Consider the following 23,254-nt stretch of genomic DNA (forward strand, 5'->3'; position numbering starts at 1 on the left):
GCTGCAAGAAAAGCATTAGGAAAAAAAAAGATCTTTTAGACGCTATTTTTAGTGTTAGTATTAGTTATTACTTAGTATTATTATAAAATTCAACTGAGAGTAATGGTGCTTTACTAACTTAGAAGGTTACTCATTAAAGGACAAGTGCCATGAAAAACTTTTTCCCAGTAATTGAAGCACATTACAAAGTTATATAACTCTGTAATATGCTTCAATCATCTATCTGCCTCCCTTCCCTGTCTTTTCCACCCTCCACCCCCCACCAGGAAGTGTCCTGACTCACACAGACCTGATTACTGTCGTCACCGTCACCAAGCTCTTCTCTCAGCTCCTTCTCCTGTTACACTAGCCTCCCCCCTCCCCTGCCTTGTCAGGTGACAGGCTTGCTCAGCTCCCATTGGCTGAACAACTGCAAGCCATCACTTGTCACATCTCACTTGCTTATCTTCCCTCAGACTGACTCGGGCACATAGGCAGCTCCCCCCACCTCATACCCTTTCTCCTGCTGCCCTGGACTCAGTGAAGGAGTCATGTCACTAGAGAAGATAAGCTGAGGAAGCAGAGTCACCTGACAAGGAGGGGAGGCTGCTGTAACAGGAGCTAGCCCCGCCCTCCTGCTGATGACTCATCCTCACAAGAAGGAGCTGCCTGGTGACGGTGACGACAGTAATCAGGTCTGTGTGAGTCAGGACACTTCCTGGTGGGGGGTGGAGGGGGGAAAAGACAGGGAAGGGAGGCAGATAGATGATTGAAGCATATTACAGAGTTATATAACTTTGTAATGTGCTTCAATTACTGGGAAAAAGTTTTTCATGGCACTTGTCCTTTAATATATCCTTATACCTGCAATATGCTGTAGGGTCAATAGGTCACATGTAATGAGTCACTGTGTTTTCTTCTTTGCCTTCTAAAAAAAATGATAGATATGTAAAACGACTTCACAGACATCTATCCTGGTTATGTCATGATCACAAAACTATAAACTATAGGGCTTATTATTATTATCAGTCATGTGTCTTGTAATGAGTCATGTACCTGAGGGATCAGATTACAAATTTTAATATGTACAGTATATATATATATATATATATATATATATATATATATATATACTGTATATATTCCACAATGGAGTGCACTCAAAATAAATGTAGTCTGAGTCCCAGCAGTTGGAGTTGGCTGAATCAATGTCTCCCCATTGTATATTCTCAAGAACTCTGCAGCACTTCCTTTAGTGAAAAAATCCAAACTTGTTTATTCCATAACGGTCAAAGATACATGCAACGTTTCAGCCTCATCTTGATGCTTGAGAAAGGCCTCTAGATGAGGCTGAAACGTTGCATGTATCTTTTGACCGTCTTTTTCACTAAAGGAAGTGCTGCAGAGTTCTTGAGTATATATATATATATATATATATATATATATATATATATACACTACCGTTCAAAAGTTTGGGGTCACATTGAAATGTCCTTATTTTTGAAGGAAAAGCACTGTACTTTTCAATAAAGATAACTTTAAACTAGCCCTAACTTTGAACAAATACACTCTATACATTGCTAATGTGGTAAATGAATATTCTAGCTGCAAATGTCTGTTTTTTGTTGCAATATCTACATAGGTGTATAGAGGCCCATTTCCAGCAACTATCACTCCAGTGTTCTAATGATACAATGTGTTTGCTCATTGGCTCAGAAGGCTAATTGATGATTAGAAAACCCTTGTGCAATCATGTTGACACATCTGAAAACAGTCTAGCTCGTTACAGAAGCTACAAAACTGACCTTCCTTTGAGCAGATTGTGTTTCTGGAGCATCACATTTGTGGGGTCAATTAAACGCTCAAAATGGCCAGAAAAAGAGAACTTTCATCTGAAACTCGACAGTCTATTCTTGTTCTTAGAAATGAAGGCTATTCAATGCGAGAAATTGCTAAGAAATTGAAGATTTCCTACAACGGTGTGTACAACTCCCATTCAGAGGACAGCACAAACAGGCTCTAACCAGAGTAGAAAAAGAAGTGGGAGGCCACGTTGCACAACTAAGCAAGAAGATAAGCACATTAGAGTCTCTAGTTTGAGAAACAGATGCCTCACAGGTCCCCAACTGGCATCTTCATTAAATAGTACCCGCAAAACACCAGTGTCAACATCTACAGTGAAGAGGCGGCTGCTGGATTTTGGCCTTCAGGGCAGAGTGGCAAAGAAAAAGCCATATCTGAGACTGGCCAATAAAAGAAAAAGATTAAGATGGGCAAAAGAACACAGACATTGGACAGAGGAAGATTGGAAAAAAGTGTTGTGGACGGATGAATCCAAGTTTGAGGTGTTTGGATCACAAAGAAGAATGTTTGTGAGACGCAGAACAAATGAAAAGATGCTGGAAGAATGCCTGACGCCATCTGTTAAGCATGGTGGAGGTAATGTGATGGTCTGGGGTTGCTTTGGTGCTGGAAAGGTGGGAGATTTGTACAGGGTAAAAGGGATTCTGAATAAGGAAGGCTATCACTCAACTTTGCAACGCCATGCCATACCCAGTGGACAGCGCTTGATTGGAGCCAATATTATCCTACAACAGGACAATGACCCTAAACACACCTCCAAATTGTGCAAGAACTATTTACAGCAGAAGCAGGCAGCTGGTATTCTATCGGTAATGGAGTGGCCAGCGCAGTCACCAGATCTGAACCCCATTGAGCTGTTGTGGGAGCAGCTTGACCGTATGGTACGCCAGAAGTGCCCATCCAACCAATCCAACTTGTGGGAGCTGCTTCTAGAAGCGTGGGGTGCAATTTCTCCAGCTTACCTCAACAGATTAATAGCTAGAATGCCAAAGGTAGTGTGTATATATATAATGAAATGTGAGTATTCATCAGACACAAAATAATTATTGCTGTCAATATACTTTGACATATTTTACAGAAAATAGAAACAATGATCCCTTGTCCCCCAAATTAGTGGGATGGCAGTGTGCATACTTGGCCTCGACTTCATTTGCTCCTTAGGGGAGTACAGAAAATAGCCAAGATTAGCACCAAGACAAGCATTGCAGCTCCATTTACTTAGGGGACAAGGAATCCCTGTTCTTGCAATTTATGAGGGTCCCACCATCTGGACTATCTCCAATCCCATACTTATCCCCAATCTTGTGGATAAATGAAAAGTTTAAATCATGGTACAACAGTGAAAGAACACGTCCATGCTATTCCATTCCTTTTTTTATTATTACTGAAAATTGACAGCTATGTACACTAGGTGCTACCAATCCCCTGGTTATATATTTTTTTCCTGCACAGTGTAAGGCAATGTTCCCACTCATAATAGGAAAAGACAGTTATCTGTTAATATTGACAGCCGCAAATAATAATAATAATCATGATCATTATTTGCGGCTGTCAATTTTAATAGATGGCTGACTTTTGCCTCTATGATCCCATTATGGGAACATAGGTGAGGTGACAGATCCACCATTCACTGGGGACCAAGGAACGAAAGAAAAACGGTGCTTCGCTGCTTCAGAGTAGATACGGTAACATGATACAATTTTATTGGTTTCATGCACAACGCGTTTCTGGGTAATATACCCATTTGTCAAGTAAAAGAAAGATGTCTTACATGAGAAAGGGGTATATTAATTAGAAAAGCGCTGTGCATGAGACCAATAAAATTGTATCATCTTACCGTATCTACTCTGAAGCCGTGAAGCGCCTTTTTTTCTTTGGTTCCTTGGTCCCCGGTGAACTCTGACACCTCACCTGTATTCCTTTACTTCCCGATCCCCTGGCTTGGGATTGCGGTGCTTGCATCTGGAACCTGGCTGCTACGGCTATTGCTTATCTTCACTGAGAGCGCTAAGAGGTGTTGTGTTCTAAGCACAACACCATCAGGTGAGCAGCTACATTCTTACCTGTACCTATTCCCATTGTTTATGCTATCACCCTATGGCGCCTTGTTTATCCCTTTAGCTTTTTATCCATAGTGGGAACTTAGCCATACTCTGTCAGCACTGATTGAACAATTTAATGTATTCATTTTAATTTTTCTTCATCTCCTTCTTCTTTTTCTTCTTCTTCTTATTATATTAATATGTAAGCTATGTTGTATCGATGGATAGTGTCTTTTTACATTGACCTACAGTAGTTTATATTGTGTTTGTTTCTTTTTAATGATAAAGTAAAAGACCAGCTGGTTTTTCCTTCCTAATGGTGACCGGATAGTGATTATTATAGTCCAGATTGCCAAGAATTTATAGAGAAATAGCCAGAACCGTGCAGCTGGGAGCCAGGATTATAAGATCTTTATAATAGTTTTTATCAGATAGCTCGAATGATTTATTTGACTCTTTTTCTATTACTCTTTGTACATACTTGGGGATGGAAAGGATTAATTGTTTCTATGTTATGTAACCAGAAAATGAAGCACTATTGGAACAAGATGTAGAGACTGGCAGCTGCCAGGGGGAGATTTATGAAACCTCTGCCAGTGGTGTACACAACAGAGAAGGTGCAGATATTTACCTTCTCCATGGTGTGCGGCTTATGGGTGGGTGTGGAGTGTGCAGCGGGGAGGAGGTGTGACGTAAATCATGTGTAGATTTCTGCACCACTATACGGCAGGTCAGTCCGATTTCACCATGAGTCCTTTTAGTGAATCCATTGGGGTAATAGGGGATGGGGCCTAATTTCAGGTCTTCATAAATGTCCCCCCTAGTCTTGTAGTGAAACGTAAGTGACTCTTGGTACTGTTCACCTACGAGATTTCGCAATGTTTCATTGAAGCCTTTCTGCAGACTGTTCTGTGGCCATAATACTGAATACAATACTACGTGTGAACCTAGCCTAGCCTAAACTAAGAAATATCCAGCAGGCAGTAGTCATCCGGATGTGTTAACAGGGATTGAAAGCTAAAAGTTCCCATAATTTATGCTTTTGTCAGCACTAGGTGTATGGGGCTCTTCCAACTGTCCACAACAGATGAAGTCAATGAAGTTAGGGAGTTGTTGTGATAGAAAATCACTGCCCAACCCTTTGTTCTCAGAGAGATAAGCTGCAGCCAGAGCTCTCTAGCTGCAGCTTATGCCTCATCATAGAGAACCAGGGAACGATTGGCCATGGGAAACATTCCAGTGCATGGAGATAACTGGTAGATCATTCATCCATCAGTTATATGCTGGCCAGAAATCTGCGACATGTTAAAGTAAAAGAAATGTGAATAGAATTTGTGGAAATTCTGCCCACTTGTTGAGGAAAAAAAAATCTGCTAAACATCTGCACATTTTAAATCTGCAACAAGGCAATTTACTGTATGTTGCCAAAATGCTGATCAAATTTTGCAATGAAGTCAAATTGCAATAAATTTAGAGTTGTTATTATGGATTTTGCTGCAGAAAAATATGCAACTGCGAATCTGAAATATATTGCTTATTTTTTCCTCAAACACAATTTAGGGAATTTGTCAAGACATATAGATAAAGGCCTGCCCCTCTCACACAAATCCAGCAAAGTTGATGTAAATTCAGATAAAGATAGGGCATGCCCCCTATGCACTACGTCCTGCTGGGATTTCCATCTATCTAACATGCAATGTTCAGACCTGGCATAAAGTCACAAAATATTGTGCAAACCCTTTGTGCAATATGCTGTGCCTTTTTGCTGGGTCTGCGCTAGGTGCAGATTTGATAAACTTACTCTTATTAACAGTATCCACACCCAACTCCATGGTGGCCATAACAAGTCTACACCAAAATCCACATGGTTTGATGTAAATTTACTGACGTGGATATCAGTGCAGAAATGCTGCATGAAAATTCTATAGCAATGTAAAATCTATATGACATTAAAGTAGTATTCCCATTAATTAACATTATCCAAAGGATAAGTGATAGCTAGGCGACTGGTAGGTGCTTGCTGAAGCCGAATACTGCTGAGCACCTCTCTATAGAGAATGGATGGAGCACTGGGTGCACATGTACAGTCCACTCCCATTTGTTCTTGTGATCAATGGGGGTCCCAAAGGTCTGATGCCCACCTAGCTATCCCATATGCCATTTGATAGAAGATAACTTTAAATTGTGTGAATACCCCTATAGTTTAAGTAGCATTTACCATTGTAAGTTGGAGATATATAAGCTTGCCAGACAAAAAATATTTTACCCCTCAAGAAATCATGAAAATCACCATTTAATATTGTGTAACTCTGCCTCTGGCCTTGATAACCGGCTTGATTTGGTTAGGAAGTGAGTCCACTTGCAAGTATGTCACATCTAGTTTAAGCCACTCGCTGAGGAATTGGAGGAGTCCTTTTCCGACCACAATTCTGACGCTGTGTTTCGTTGCCACGTGTATTACACCACTGCTTGTAGACACGTTTAACAGTCTGCTGCGACACACCAACAAATCCAGCAACTTCATTGCTGTTGGTGCCAATGCTGCAGTCCTACAGACTGTCTAAAGATTGTGAATAGGAGAGGATTTTTTGTATGGACACAGTTAGTGGCTACTGACTTTGTACTGCTACAATAATGCCCTTATTTCCTATTGATTTGTTTATTCACAGAGTCCCTCAGATATTATATTCTCACTTCACTGTAAAAGTGTGAAGACAGTCTGTATGCATATGGTGGCAAATGTGTTGGCTAAAAAGTGACAGACATCCCTGCTTCCTATTTTATGAAACCCAGAGGGCTTTGCTTTTTTCTTCCAACACACAGTGAAGGTGAAAAGACCAGAGAAGGCTAATAGAAGATGGCTTCAGCAGTCTACCTGGTTACTTTAAACAACCATTGTAGGGTATTTTTCTTTATTAAAGAAGAAGAAAATAATGCACCTTAAAGTTTATCTGTGATTTTAAGGTATTTTTCTGGATAAGCTGCCATGTGTGTACATGAGGAGTAGCAATATTTCTGGCCATTATATTGTTTATGGCTTTTTTATTTGTTTATGGCCATATCTCTCTAATTTTCTGTAGTCTCCAAAGCCCCTATTACACGGGGCGACTTGAGGAGCAAACGAGTGCTGTCAGCGCTTGTTTGCTCCTTGTTCCCTGCTAGCTGCCGGCGATATTACACGCGTCGGCAGCGAGTCGGTGAGTTGGGGGGGGGCACGGAGAGGTGCCGGGCGGCTGCCCGGCTAGATCGTCTGGGCAGCCCATAGAGGATAGGGGTGGTCTGCTGCCACTGCTCCTATTCCATGGAGTGACAGCAGCATATCGCTGCTATCGCAGTCGTTTGTCTTTCAACATGTTGAAAGATAAACGACTGCAACGACCAGCCAACATCGTTTATGTCGACTGATTGTTGCCTTTTATTACACGGAACGATTATCGACTGTTACAGCCGATTTCGGCCGAGCACAGCCAATAATCCTTCCGATTAATAGGACCTTAAGCTAGTAGGTGAGGCCTAGCCTTTATTTCATCTCCCATACTACACAAACACAGAAAAGATGATCCTCCACATCTATGCCTGTGCCCTGTACCATTGCAATGTGTGATCCATCCACTGGGTGATCCATGCATCCACCCAGTCTTTTTGAGAAGACCACCCAAAGTGGTCTTCAAGGAGGGGGGGGGGTTCATCTTTCCAAACAAGTGAATAATAAATGAAGGAACTAAAAATCTGTCTGGATAAGTGGACAATCTTCTTGAAGTGGTGGTCTCTTGGAGAGTTTGCACTACATTTCTACATTTATTATCCTAAAGAGGATTACATTGAACGTAACCCTTCAATTGGAAGGAAATCTTGGCTGCAGATTCCCTTTCCTGGAGTACAGGCCGGCTCTGAGCTTGTTGGCCGCAGCACATAAGCATTTTATTTTCTCAGTCAGACAAGCAAATAACTATCTCTGAGGGAGATGCACTTATGTCTATTGTAGAAGGAAGCGCTGCGAGGCTGAGCTTGTAATTATCATGGTATCCACCGAAGAGACTGTGATTATTCATAGTCTTATAAGAGAGCCCTCATGTAAGACCATTAAAGGGGCAAGATGTTACTAACATGCTCTACATCCTCACAGGCCGTAGGCACATATGAACTAATAGTATTAACCCTTCCATTACATTAATGGAGTACTGCAGAATGATACTCATGTATTTTGCTTCTTGCAATGACACCTCTCTCTCTCTCTCTCTCTCTCTGTATATATATATATATATATATATATATATATATATATATATATATATATATTATTTTATTTTTATTTATTTTTTTAATTTATTTATTTATTTTTTATTTCATCTCAGTAATTTATAATTTAAAGTGACACTGTCACCCCCTTTGTTCATTTTGACATCTCTACACAGGTGTAAAGGGTAAATTTAGTGTTTTTCATACCTTATTTCATATCATATGTCATGGTGCTTGTTCAAGTAAAAAGTGTCCTTTTATCATCTGCAGATTGTATTAAGTGGGCGTGGCCTCGCGGCACTAGCGCCACATAACCCCGCCCACAACGGCACAATTGGCCTCGCCGGCCATTGGAACAGGCTGGCCGAAAGGTCTAGACTCCACCCCCTTTACGTTGGACAACCAATGGGCGTCAAGGGGGAGGGGCCAACCGTGCCGTTGTGGGCGGGGTTATGTGGCGCTAGTGCCGCGAGGCCACGCCCACTTAATACAATCTGCAGTTGATAAAAGGACACTTTTTACTTGAACAAGCACCATGACGTATGATATGAAATAAGATATGAAAAACACAAAATTTACCCTTTACACCTGTGTAGAGATGTCAGAATGCACTAAGGGGGTGACAGTGTCACTTTAAGATCTATTGCTCATAATGTCAAAAAGGAATGCCACCGTGCAGCTTAACATTTCCTTGGGTGTCTATTTTGGCTTTAATAGACCAAAGAGTCTAATTGTGACTGGGTTGGCCGCTTTCTGGAATGTAATATATATATATAGATATATATATGCTTTTTGTGCTATGATCATATAATGTAATTTTCCAAAATACATCCCAGGTTACATGCCAAAATACATCCAAAATTGCGGCCATCATTTTACACGTAAGGAACATAAAAGAAGTCTTGAACTTAAAATGAATGCCTGGGCAGGGAGTATTTCTATATATTGTTGGGCTGCAGGGAACATAACCAAATATACTTAAAGTGTCACTGTCATTATAACTTTCAAAACGTTCAAGTCAACAGTAGATGTGAAATAAAGCAAGTTTGCCATACACATTCATGATTTTTTTTTTTAAGTTATCATGCTGTAAAACAAAGCTGAACTTGCCAGAAATCCAGGCCAAGTCTCCTGAAAGCAGATCTTTAGACTTTTTAGAGTGCTGGTTTTGAAAAAAACAGACTAAACAGAGGAATTCCAGCCAGTACAGAGAGTCACGGCTTAATGTGTGCATTAATCACATGACTGCCTTCTCTCTGTGAGCGCTCAGATGACCTGGGAAGCACTGGACTTCCTGTTTTCTCACTCTTTGAGAAAGAATTTGTCAGAAAACAGGAAGTGCCGTGTCTTCCATGATAACTATTAAAAAAATTATGAATGTAAACTTGCTTTATATCACATCTACTGCTGATTTAGATTTTGAAAGTTATAACAACAGGTACACTTTAAAGGGTACGAGTCCTATTCAAATGAATAGAGTTCATGCACAGAATTCTGGTGACATGGGACATTTTCATGGCAACCCCATCTTCTGATGTCAGCTTTAAATGCTAGCTGGCACACAGCACCACAGTGAAAGGTACCCTTTCCTTCACTAGGGGTCCTCATTTTAATCAGTTTCAGGGGACAGAAAGTTCCCTTTCAATGGCTGATCTCTCATCAATTCCATTCAGTGGACCAAGTAAAGAAAAGTGCAGCGGCGAGGACCAGGTGCTCAGGAATTCATCAGCGGTGATAGGCAGGTCAAGAAGGTAAACCACTTTGTTACGTTTCCTGTAGTCCCAGCAAAAAAAAACTGCCCTCTGCCCAGCTGACCCTTTAATTTTGGAACTATAACAAAATTAAAACATGTAGGAAAAATAGTGATGCTATGTTTACACAGTGTATTGTGAGGCTGAAAAACAAAGTATAAGAAGCCTTAAACTTTCAAGTGTTTTTCTTTTTACTTTATGGAATATTTTTATACTTTTTTGTTTAGTTTGTTTTACAAAAACTTAATTTTGAGTTGTTTTTGTAAATCAGGTCTTGTCTGTGTTTTGAATAATTTATGTGCATCAATAGCAGTGAGAAAAAACATGTTACACATAACTTTTACACATAAAATGGCATTTGATTCAAGGAACACTGGGCATTCTTAAAATTCATTAGTGTGTGTGTGTGGGGGGGGGGGGGGGGATTGGCTGGTACCTATGGGCCGTTGGGCCCATTTATTCTTGCAATAATCTTATTTCTGGCTACAGTTAATAGTTTATGTTTGTTGTTCTTATTCTGTTTTACTTCAGAAGGATATTCTGTTTTCCTAATACATTTCTGGCAACAATGATTTGCTATTACGTATCAATCCAATATTTGTTATGAACCTGAAATAACATCTACCATCTGGAAATATTTTACATCTTTTCTATAATTTTTATTGTTGCTGTTATACTATAAGAAATTGTAGGCATGATCTTGTTTTATTGTATTTAGACAGTATCACTAAGGTTCTACTATTGTAAGATGTCTTCTTGCTTTTGCCTAGTTAATAAAATATTGTTCAATAAAATGGTATTTTGTGCAAAATATGGATCAAGCACTTTTTATGGCTGTAAAGAAAATACACGTTCTGCTGTAATGCCTGTGCCTGTTAAGACATCAGGCTGTAGTCTGCCCTTAAAGTATGGCCGAGACTGTGCTTTTGGCCATGATTCAGTGTCTGAATTTCATGTTTTCATTGCACCAATCTGAACTGTCTGTCTTCTAGTACTTCTGGTTTCTTCTGCCTAGTGCAAGCAAGCGCCAACCTGTCAGTTCAGCGCTCGCTTGCTCCTTGTTCCTCCCTCGCTGCCAGCACTATTACACGCACCAACAGCAAGTGGGTAAGAGTGTGGTGGGCTGTGGAGAGCTGCTGGGGGCTGCTTGGGCTATCTTTAGATCATCTGAGTAGTCCACAGAGGAGAGCAGCAGTCTGCTTTTAGTACATGGAGTGACTGCCAGCAGACCGCTGCTATCAGCATCGTTTGTTTCAACGTGTTTGCTTTTAACATCGTTCATGTCGGGTGATCTTTGCCTTTTGATACTAGCCATTACACCAAGCGATTATCAGCCACAAAAGCCAATAATCGGCCAAATACAGCCAATAATCACTTGGTGTAATAGGGCCGTAAGTAGTTTATGGACAAGTCCCTTTGCCACTTATTAACCTTCTCTTTCAGTCTGTGTTCTGTGTGGTCTGAAGGTTGGGGGACTGGTCCAATCACTCCCTGAACTGGGACTCTGGATCTCATTAGAATTCCACTTGCTTGTGATAATCTCTTGTAGCTAGAGCTGGCGTTTTATATTACAATGGATAGCTTGGTATTCTGACCTTTTTGCCTGTCCTTCTGACATCTCCAGTTTGACTTGTATTCGCCTGACTATTCTTGTGTTGTGTTGTGCTTGTCTGTCTTGTCTTGTTCTATTATGTATTTCACTTAGCTAGTGAAGAGAATGTCACCCAGTTGTTGATGGCTGCCAAGATTTGGGCTGGCAAGTAGTCAGGGACAGTCTTAGGGGGCCTAATGCTAGGACACTGTCTGTCTGTCCCTGTATTCCATAGCATTTTCCTATTGATTTAAAAAAAAAAAAAAAAACTATACAAAATGGACATACAGTATTTGGGGGTGCTAAAATACACTAAAAACTACAGAAGGTGCAAATATAATGTAATAGTACATTAACAACTGCAGGTGTGATTCTAGCCTAGCTACATCCATTAATGGAGGAGCAAGGGTCTAATAAACCATAAATATATAAACAGCTCTGGTATACCACATGACAGTACTCCTTGATATCTGTATAGGATAATAAATCATGGTAGACTTTATAAACATGTAAAAACCTAGGAAAACTGAATGCTATTGTACTGTAGTTCTGTCAGGAACTCACCTGACCTGGCTCCAGCGGCGTCTTCTTCGGGCTCGGCTCCTTTGGCCAGCTCGAGAGCGCGCCGGCGCTCCACCCCCTGGAGCCGAGTGATGTCACGGAGACCCGACGGCGTCCATAGTAACCGGGGGCGCCGTGGTCTCACGTGACAGTCAGCTGGCCGGCCAGCACAGCTGATGCGGCTCCCGTGCAGGCTGAGTAACAGATCGCTCTGCCACTCGGCCTGCAGCCCCGCAGCTGTATTGTTGCTGGAATCAGGAGACCGGACTAATCAGTGTCTGGTCCAGGCTCCTTATCCAGTATAAAGTAAAGTTAAAGCCAGTTGGTCATCGCTGGCTATTGGTTCATTCTGATCCCAGCTCCCCCTGTCCTATTCCTGCGAACCCCGTCCTATAATTATTACCGGAAATTTATTAAGGGGTTTTCCATCATAGCTAAGCCACTTACCGACTTGACCAAAAAGGGAGCAGACCTTGTACACTGGTCCAGAGAGGCTATTGAGGCATTCGACACACTTCGACACTGCTTCGACTCAGCCAGATTTCGAACGCTCGTTTGTTGTTGAAGTAGACGCCTCCGAGGTAGGGGTGGGGACAGTCTTGTCCCAGGGGTCAGACACCCTTACCCACCTGCGGCCGGTTGCGTTCTTCTCGAAAAAAAAATTGCAGGCGCAACGCAACTACGATATTGGCAATAGAGAACTATTGTCCATCAAGATAGCCTTTGATGAGTGGAGGCAATTCTTGGAAGGGGCCAAACATAAAGTTACAGTTCTCACTGACCACAAGAATTTAGTTTACCTCGATACCGCTAAACGTCTTTCTCCACGGCAGGCCCGGTGGGCGTTGTTCTTTACTAGGTTCAACTTTGAAATCACCTATCGAACTGGTTCTCTCAATATCAGGGCTGACGCCCTCTCCCGCAGCTTTGATTTTGAAGTTACGCCCGAAAACCATGTCGATACTATACTAAAACCCGGGGTTGTAGTATCGGTTTTGCAACCAGAATTAGTGACTCTAGTCACGCAGTCTCAAAATCTGGCCCCCCATAACACTCCTGAGTCTCTCTTGTTTGTGCCGCCGAATCTTCGTCTCCGAGTATTGGAAGAGATTCATAGTTCTGTGTTGGCAGGACATCCTGGTATTGCTGGAACCAAATATCTGCTTTATCGTCATTTCTGGTGGCCAACCTGGGGCCGAGATGATAAATCGTTTGTTGAAGCCTGTGAAATCTGTGCTCGATCCAAGGTTCCCCGTAGACCACCGGAGGGGTTGTTACAGCCTCTGCCGGTCCCTACGAGACCTTGGACACACTTATCTATGGATTTTATTACGGACCTACCAGTATCTAGGGGTAAAACTGTCATTTGGGTGGTGGTGGATCGCTTTTCTAAGATGTTTCATCTTATTCCACTGCGTAAACTCCCCAGTGCTCGCTTATTAGCCACGCTGTTTGTCAATCATGTGTTATACTTGCATGGGATTCCGGAGAACATTGTTTCCGATAGAGGTGTCCAATTTGTTGCTAAGTTTTGGAGAGAGTTTTGAAGTAAACTGGGGGTCTCATTGTCTTTTTCTTCTGCGTTCCACCCTCAAACGAATGGACAGACTGAGAGGATCAACCAGTCATTGGAGCAGTTTCTAAGATGTTTTGTGTCCAATACCCAGGACAAATGGCGTGACTTCATTTCACTCGCTGAGTTTGCTCTAAACAACCATGAACAGCGCCCTACCAGTATGTTGCAGTTTTTTTGTAATTATGGGTTTAATCCCAGATACTCGTCCGTCCACTCTGCCGAATCTGTAAACCCTTTAGCTGAAGATATATTCTCGAAACTGTGCACAGTTTGGGCCCAAGCTCATCAGAGCTTGGTTAAAGCCCAAGAGACCTATCGAAAGTATGCCAACAGAAGACGCATATCTGGCCATCAATATGTTGTAGGCGAAAATGTCTGCCTCTCAACTAGAAATCTGAAATTGAGAGTCCAATCAGGAAAGCTGGCGCTTAAATACATTGGGCCATATGCTATTGTGGAGGTAATTAACCCAGTAACTTTTAGGCTTAAACTACCATCGTCCCTAAAGATTCATCCCGCTTTCATAAAGCGTTGCTGAAAAGATAAGTGCCACCAGTGTCCCCGTCACCTCCTCCTGCTCCACTAGTCATCCAGGGTGAATTGGAGTATGAGGTAGAGAGAATCCTAAACTCTCGGTGGGTACAGGGTTCATTGCAATACCTAATCCACAGGAAGGGCTTCGGACCAGAAGAGGGTACATGGGGACATACACGCTCCTCAGTTAGTCCGACGATATCATGCCCAGAATCCGTCTAAACCCGGTCCAGTGGATAAGGGTCCTGCGGCCCCTCATAAGAGGGGGGGGGGTAATGTCAGGAACTCACCTGACCTGGCTCCAGCGGCGTCTTCTTCGGGCTCGGCTCCGGCTGCCAGCTCGAGAGCGCGCCGGCGCTCCGCCCGCCGGAGCCAAGTGACATCACGGAGACCCTACGGCGTCCCTAGTAACCGGGGGCACCGCGGTCTCACGTGACAGTCAGCCGGCCGGCCGGCACAGCTGATGCGGCTCCCGTGCAGGCTGAGTGACAAATCGCTCTGCCACTCGGCCTGCAGCGCCGCAGCTGTATTGTTGCTGGAATCAGGAGACCGGACCAATCAGTGTCTGGTCCGGGCTCCTGATCCAGTATAAAGTAAAGTTAAAGCCAGTTGGTCATCGCTGGCTATTGGTTCATTCTGATCCCAGCTCCCCCTGTCCTATTCCTGCGAACCCCGTCCTAATTCCTTTTTGCCTGACGTACTCGTGTTCTGACCTTCGCCTGACTTTTTGACTATCCCTTGTGTTACTGATTTTGTACTGTGTTGCCCGTGTGGTTTGACCTGGATTGTTCTACTATTCTATATTGTGTTTGTCTGTCCGTCTTGTTCTGTGTTTCACTTACGCAGCATAGGGAACGCCTTCGTGGTTGTCCGCGACCGTTTAGGGTCGACCAAGGCAAGTAGGTAGGGTCAGTGGATGGGTTCAGATCCAGGGCCCACTGTCTCTGTCCTGTCTGTGCTTGCCAGTCCTGACAAGTTCACTTGATCATATTACAATAGCAGCAATAAAAATATCAGCTTCCAAGAACATAAAATGACTGGTGACTTACAGTACTCCTTTCTTGGTTTATTCTGTATTTACTGTATTGGAAAATGATGAATTACAAGCTTAGGCGTCAGGAGATTCCTTTGTCTAATTCATGATTGTGTGTTAATGGTGCTGACACAAATACCCAAGGAAAATAATCACTTTATCTCCTGGGGGAAGAGCTATCCGTGCCGCTAATAATGGCTGGGTAGTGATATAAACAGTAAATCCCATGCTCTGGAAAATGAGAGGGACTCGGTGTGCTACAATTAGTGACCCCAACAAATACACAATACAATAAATCCTTCAGATTACATGGTAACGTCCAGAAATGGAGCCATCCATAAGTCCTGGGTGACTCCAGTCCACCTCGAAATAAGCGAACAAAGCAATTGGAAATAATTAAGGGCAAAAACCCACAGACAGGTATGTAAAATTGGGGTGTAAAGTAGAATCTCTAACTGCATAATGAATATGAGTTCCCGGGAAATGATTATTGAAGTCTCACTGGATGCACATAAAATGTTTAATTCTAAATGGAGTGATCACAATGCATGATTTATAGAGACACTCAGTAATGGTTTATAAGCAGAGTAAGCAAGTAGCTGAGCATTAAATGGAATTTAATGAAAGTAACTAAATGAGAAAGAAAATAGCCAACGGTCAGCCGGTCTTTATCCAGTGTCTGGTTATCTTACACTCCTATTATATTATTGGGAATGGAACATTTACAGATGTGTAGGTTAGAAATAGAGGTGAGCGAACCCCGAGCATGCTCGAGTCGATCCGAACCCGAACTTTTGGCATTTGATTAGCGGTGGCTGCTGAACTTGGATAAAGCCCTAAGGCTATGTGGAAATCATGGATATAGTCATTGGCTGTATCCATGTTTTCCAGACAACCTTAGAGCTTTATCCAAGTTCAGCAGCCCCAGCTAATCAAATACCGAACTTTCGGGTTCGGATCGACTCAAGCCCGAACCCGGTTCACTCATCTCTAGTTAGAAACAATATGCCTTCATGTATATCGAGTGACACCCACCCATTGATGGCCATTGCTTAACTGGTTTAAGGGTGCGTTCACACATACTGAGTTTGCAGCGGACTTTACACTGCGAGCTTTGCAGCAAAATCTGCTGTGATACTTCTTACTGTTATGCCCTATGGCTCTGCATTCTGGCAGTGGATTTTTCATTCCATTGTGAGAATGTAGCCACTGGCTACTTAACAATTAGCTTCCGGACTTTAAACAAGATAATGCTTTACCTGCCCGTGTTATCGTCTGCGTCTCCTGGCTCACTGACAGCCCGCTCAGCCAATGAGCGTGTTGTCCTGCCACAGCCACAGATTGGCTGAGCAGGCTGTCACACAGTGTGGCAGCTGCACGGTGCCCTATCCCTGTCTATGCATGCACTAAACAGAAGCCTATAGATAGAGAACAGGCAGTGATTGTGTAATGACCTTCTATAGTGCAGAGCAGCATGGGAGTTGTAGTTCAGCATTAGCTGCTTTTTCTCACGTACAGTAGAATGCTGATGGGATTTGTAGTTCCACAGTGTATAGATTTTTTTTTTCCTGGAAAGAAGTCTCCGTTCACAGTAGACCATGGCTTCTGTTTATATCAGAAGCATCTATTGACTGATGTATCCTTTACATTCAGAAACCATGATGCTAATGTGAATAAGGCCTATCTGTGCACTATTTCATATGTGCATACCCATTTCACAGCACCCCTTCCCTCTGTTCTCTGTCAGAAGGGGGGGGGGGGGGCTGTACACTTATTTTTATTTTTTTTGCTATGGAGCCCCATAAATCTTAGCTATGCCCCTGCACAACAGTGACCATTTAGGCCTTACATTGATACATCCTTTGTTATTTGGAGGTCATCTTCCAGTTGCACAGGAAGCTACAGACATTGCTATACACCACTGGCATTCATTGTATGGACTTTGATAGCAAAGATTATGTAAAAATAATGACTATGACCTGGGGGATCAATCTATATTTCCAGTAAGGATTATGCTATTCCCTATGTATCACCATATGATGGTTTTCACGGTCAATCCAGCTACCTATACAATACAAAAATGAACAGCGCTCCATAGTGTAGAAATCAGGCAGAAGGACATCAGGAATGAGAGAAAATGAAGATTCTCACCTGATGGTGTTGTGCAAATACAAGGCACAACACTCGACCACAGCAGGTATATGAACCGCCGCCACTCCCAGGCAACCACAGCGGGATAGTAACAGCAACAAAAATCCACCACTTTACAACTGGGTCTAACGGGCGCAGGTCCAGGAAAAAAAAAGCAAGGCAAAATAAAGTACTAAAAATTAAAAAAAAAAAACACAATGCGTTTCAAGATCGTACTGATCCCTTTCTCAAGTGTCTAACCAGCTACCTGGATCTTATCATAAAATAGTGACAGTGGTTTTATTATTGATCGTACACTGATCCTATGATGGGCATTAGGTACTTTCGACTGGTGAAGATTACACAACCATAGCAAGCTTACAATTTGGGGAAATGGTCAGCTACAAATAGAACTGTTATTTAGGCTGTGAGCATGTGAATGCAGAGAGTCCTCAAATCAATCCGTTCAGAGTGGTTTTATCTCAATGAGTCCTTGGATGATCTTAAGAGTTGTTCATGTTATAAATACATTCAGGTACCATTCATCTCTAATTTGTACCTCTCCTGAAAGTTTTCCATCTTCACAAGTATCCTGATAAAAATGAGCGGCTGTGTCTCAGGCAATTGGCTTTCTCTGAAAAAAGCAATAAAATTGGCCTAAATCTGTCTCTCGATACAAGTTCTTGCCAGGTATTTTATTGCTTTTTTCCTCCTCTTATTGATCACAGAAACATGCTGCTTCTATGAAAGGTAAAACATATACTCTTGTAAGATACTAAAACCTTTTGCTTTAAACCTTAAATCTTTGGGATTGACTTGAAAGGGCAGAAAACAGCTGAGGTTGGTATAGCATCCACATTAAAGAACTGAAAAATAGTGTCTAAAAATGTTCAGCTACTGTACAGTTTATGGCTATGTTCACACTATGTATATTTGAGGCTGTATATTTGAGGCTGTATAGCAACCAAAACAAGGAGTGGATTGAAAACACAGAAAGGATCTGTTCACATAATGTTGTAACTGAGTGGATGGCCGCCATTTAATGGCAAATATTTGCTGTTATTTTAAAACAACGGCTGTTATATTGAAATAATGGAAGTTATTTACCGTTATATGGCGGCCATCCACTCAATTACAACATTGTGTGGACAGAGCCTTTCTGTGTTTTCAATCCACTCCTGGTTTTGGTTGCTATGAGGACCTGACATGAGGACCAAATACAGCCTCAAATATACATAGTGTGAACCCAGCCTTAAAAGGTAAAACAAATTTTTTCTTTATTTTGTAAAGTGATTTTATATAATGGGAAAGCTGTTTTAGTTAAAGATCCTTAAAGTAAGCATCTGCTTTTTATCACACGATTTCCAGGCCAAATATTAAGTTCTATTTAATTGAATACATTCCATAGTTAAGCATTCCATAGTTAAGCAATCTGTCAAAGAAGGGTGTGACTGTATAGCCCAATATGCTCACTGACTTATTATGAATCATGTTCCACCCACTAAAGTTAGCAAACACTCCAGGCTATATGTTAGCTTCCCTTTTTGCTGTGTTGCCATTGTATAGCCCAACATATGCTCAAAGCATGATGTCATTGGGGCCTATTAAGAATCAGAGATGTCATTTTTGTGATACAGATCTCAAAATCACCTACACAAAATTACAATTAAAATACAGTGTGTAAAATACAATGGGGGAGATTTATCAAACTAGTGTAAAGTAGAACTGCTCAGTCATCCCCTAGCAACCAATCAGATTCCACCTTTCATTTTTCAAAGAATCTGTGAGGAATGAAAAGTGGAATCTGATGCTAGGGGCAACTAAGACAATTATACTTTACACCAGTTTGATAAATTTCCCCCAATCTCATCTCTACTGTAAATGGAAAAAAAATCTTCTTTTTTTTTTTACTTGTCTAAGAGAAAGATGAGTCTGGACACATCTGTACACTATTGTGTTTCCCTGAAGTTACTACTAGAGGGAGCTTACTTTTTATTGTTTTATTGAGTATAACATTTGCTGTATCTATGCAGTTAGAGAAAGGGGCACCCACTGTCACCCCATAAGTGCCCCCAGGTCTGTCACTTTGTTTATTCCTACCAGTCTCTTTCTAAGGCATCTTTACACTGACAGGTATAATACACAGAAGTATATAAACATACAGGCACTCACACACTATGCATTTTGTACAATGACATGGTTAATAAATGAGAAGCCATGACCTTTAAGAAATCCCAGAAAATCCCTCTTTAAAGAATCCACCTTCTCTATTGAACTGTCTTTTTTATCCTGTAAATCAATCAATAGCTTCTGCTGGCATATTTGCTTAGTGTTGTAGAAGAATGATTCCCAATGGAAAGGATCTTTTTTAAGCAAGCTACAGTATGTGTCCTGTTGTCTCCTTTCTGGTTCATCTGGCTGAGCATTGCATTTTCCACTTGCATTGCTTTCTCCTGAGTTTCCTTTTTTTCCTACAATATATTTATACAAGTCTGTTGTTTTCTTTCCTCAATCCAGGTCATTATATATATCAACATTCAATATTCGAGTGTTTAACATTATTATTGGCTGCTGTCTTAGTACAGTATACGTCGTCATCCTAAAAAAGGAATGCTGGATGTATACAGCAGAGCTCTGCAGTGAGCTCTGTTCACTTTAATGGCTTTAACATAGTCAGCTAGTGACTACATTCGGGCTACTTTCTGTGTGTATATGCTTATTTAGATGGACCCATAGCAAAGAGGAGTCATGCTAAATAAGCTGCCCAAACATCTTCATTAACTGACTACATTTGGGCCATCAAAGTGAATGAAGCCTATTGCAATGTGTTGCAGTATACATCTTTATCACTTTTTTGTCGGGATTCTTTCATATACCTGGGATGTAGCCCATGTGGGAAGCCAGCTTAGTTCTTAGGATAGTTGCATGTAAAAGTCGTCCATAGGGCGACCCCCTGTGCGATGAGATCATGAAGGGATGATTCCCCCTGTTTACCGGCCCGGGCCTTAGTTTCGGAATAATGCTGATCCCGGCTCTGTATTCTATTGATCTGGTCTGTAGCAGCCCCCGACCAATAGAGCACAGATCTTATTGATCGGAGCTGTATAATGCATACTACACAGATGTCTATGATCGATCGATGTAGTTATATTATAATATTAGAAGTCCCCAATCACCCTCTTTTTCCCATTTTATAAATAATAATAATAATAATAATAATAATAAAAAAAACATATTTGGTATCTCCGTGTGCGTAATCGCCTGAACCATTAAATTATCACATTCCTGATCTCGTACGATAAACAGAGTAAGCACAAAAACCCACCAAAGTGCAAAATTGTGCACTTTTGGTCGCATCTAGTGATGAGCGAGTACTAAAATGCTCGGGTGCTCGTTACTCGAGACGAATATTTCCTGATACTGGAGTGCTCGTTTCGAGTAACGAACCACATTGAAGTCAATGGGAAACTCAAGCATTTTTTTAGGGCACCCAAGCTCGGCACAGGGAAGGTTGTGTGAAAACCTGTCAACCTCAAAAAATTATGGAAACACCATGGAAATGGACAGGAACCAGCCAGTGCAGCAGGCATGGATGCCTCTGAGGCTGCCTAATCACACCATTACGCCAAATTCTGGTCAACAGCATGGCAGTGATCACACAGTGAACTATTAAAACAGAGGTAGCATATGAACCACCCCAAAATTTAGCCTGACACAGCATGACAGTGAGGACACAGGGAACCATTAAAACAGAGGTAGCATATGAACCACCCCAAAATTTAGCCTGATATAGCATGGCAGTGAGAACACAGGGAACCATTAAAACAGAGGTAGCATATGAACCACCCCAAAATTCAGCCTGACGCAGTATGACAGTGAGGACATAGGGATCCATTAAAACAGAGGTAGCATATGAACCACCCAAAAACTTAGCCTGACACAGCATGGCAGTAGGAACACAGAGAACCATTAAAACTGAGGTAGCAAGTGAGCCTCCCAAAAATCCTGCCAGACACAGCATGGCAGTGAGGACACAGAGAACCATTAAAAGTGAGGTAGCAAGTGAGCCTCCCAAAATTATGCCAGACACAGCATGGTGGTGATGACAGAGTGACCCAGGTAGAAACGGTAGCAGGTGAGCCTCCCAAAAATTATGCAAGACACAGCATGGCGGTGATGACAGAGAGAGCCAGGTAAAAGGTAGCAGGTGAGCCTCCCAAAAATTCTGCCAGACACAGCATAGCAGTGAGGACACAGAGAACCATTAAAAGTGAGGTAGCAAGTGAGCCTCCCAAAAATTATGCCAGACACAGCATGGCAGTGAGGACAAAGTGACCAAGGTAGAAGCGGTAGCAGGTGAGCCTTCCAAAAATTATGCTAGACACAGCATGGCGGAGATGACAGCGTGACCCAGGTAGAAGCGGAAGCAGGTGAGCCTCCCAAAAATTATGGCAGACACAGCATGGTGGAAGAAGAATTGGCTGTTGGCTGAGAATTGAAGGAGGAGGAGAGGATATACAAAAAATCCTCATGTTGAGCTGCTTTTCATGGGTGGACAGTTGAATTCAGGTGAAATCCAGGCTTTGTTCATTTTTATAAATGTCAGCCTGTCAGCACTGTCAGTTGACAGGCGTGTGAGCTTATCAGTGATGATGGCACCAGTTTCACTGAAGACCCGCTCTGACAACACACTAGCGGCAGGGCAGCCCAGCACCTCCAAGGCGTACAACGCCAGTTCGGGCCACGTATCCAGTTTTGCAACCCAGTAGTTGTATGTAGCAGAGTAATCGGGAAAGACGTTGGTATGGTCAGCAAGGTATTCCCTCACCATCTTTCTGAAGGCCTCTCCCTACTCTATCCAGACTGAGGATGGGTGACATAGTCTTGCTGGGGTTCCATGAAACTGTCAAATGCCTTGGAGACTGTTCCCCTGCCCCTTGACAAGCTGCCTGCTCCACCCCTCCTCTCCCCCTGCTTTTTGGCCCACAGAACTACGTCTTCTGGCGCTAGTGGTGTCAGATGGGAAGTAAATTTTCAGCTTCTGCACCAGGGCCTGTTGATATTGATTCACTCTCATACTGCGTTCCTCGGCGGGAATAAGAGTGGAAAAGTTCTGCTTGTACCGAGGGTCCAGGAGGGTGAACACCCAGTAATTTGTGTTGTCAAAAATTTTTTAACCCAAGGGTCAGAGGAAAGACAGCATAACATAAAGTTAGCCATGTGCGCCAAGGTCCCAACACGCAAGAATTCCCTCTCCTCAATAGGCTGACTCTCAATTTCCTCCTCCTCCACCAATTCCTCCTCTTCAGGCCATACACACTCAACAGCTAAGGATTGAGCATGGGTACCCTCTTCAGTCGCTGCAGCAGTCTGCTCCTCTTCCTCCTCCTCTACTCTGTGCTGAGAAACAGGCGTACGGGTTGGGCTGGCTATCAAGCGGCGAATGTTCTTCCCCCGTCTCCTGAGACGAGGCAAAATCTCAGACTTTAGGCTGAGCAGGGAGGTGCCTGCCAGTATCTGACAGATAGCAGACATCCACGTCCACTCCTCATTGCAGATTTGAGAAAGCTAACTGACATGACTACTGCTTCTTGCTGAGGTTGACATCTGGCATTCCACAATGGCTCTGCGTTGCTGGTAAGCCCTGGCTACCATGTGGAAGGTGGAATTCCACCGTGTGGGCACGTCGCACAGAAATCAGTGATCTGGCAGTTGCACTGCTCTAGGGGTGGCAGCATCCGTGGTTGACTTGTGGAGATGCGCACAGATGCGCCGCACCTTGGTGAGCAAGTCAGCCAAATTCGAGTAGGTTTAAAGGAACCGCTGCACCCCTAGGTTAAACACGTGGGCCAGGCATGGCACATGTGTTAGGCTGCCGAGTTGCAGAGCCGCTACCAGGTTCCGCCCGTTGTCACATACAACCATGCCTGGTTTGAGGTTCCACGGCGCAAACGC

The 23,254-nt window shown here is 42.6% G+C and overlaps 1 protein-coding gene across 5 annotated transcripts in view; it reads left to right on the forward strand.

Moving 5' to 3' along the window:
* PDE4D (phosphodiesterase 4D) overlaps positions 1-23,254 on the forward strand; it is a 968,497-nt gene that overhangs the window by 363,190 nt on the left and 582,053 nt on the right. The gene's annotated exons all lie outside the window — the stretch shown is intronic.

This window comes from Dendropsophus ebraccatus, chromosome 3 (assembly GCF_027789765.1).
Source record: "Dendropsophus ebraccatus isolate aDenEbr1 chromosome 3, aDenEbr1.pat, whole genome shotgun sequence".
NCBI lineage: Eukaryota > Metazoa > Chordata > Amphibia > Anura > Hylidae > Dendropsophus > Dendropsophus ebraccatus.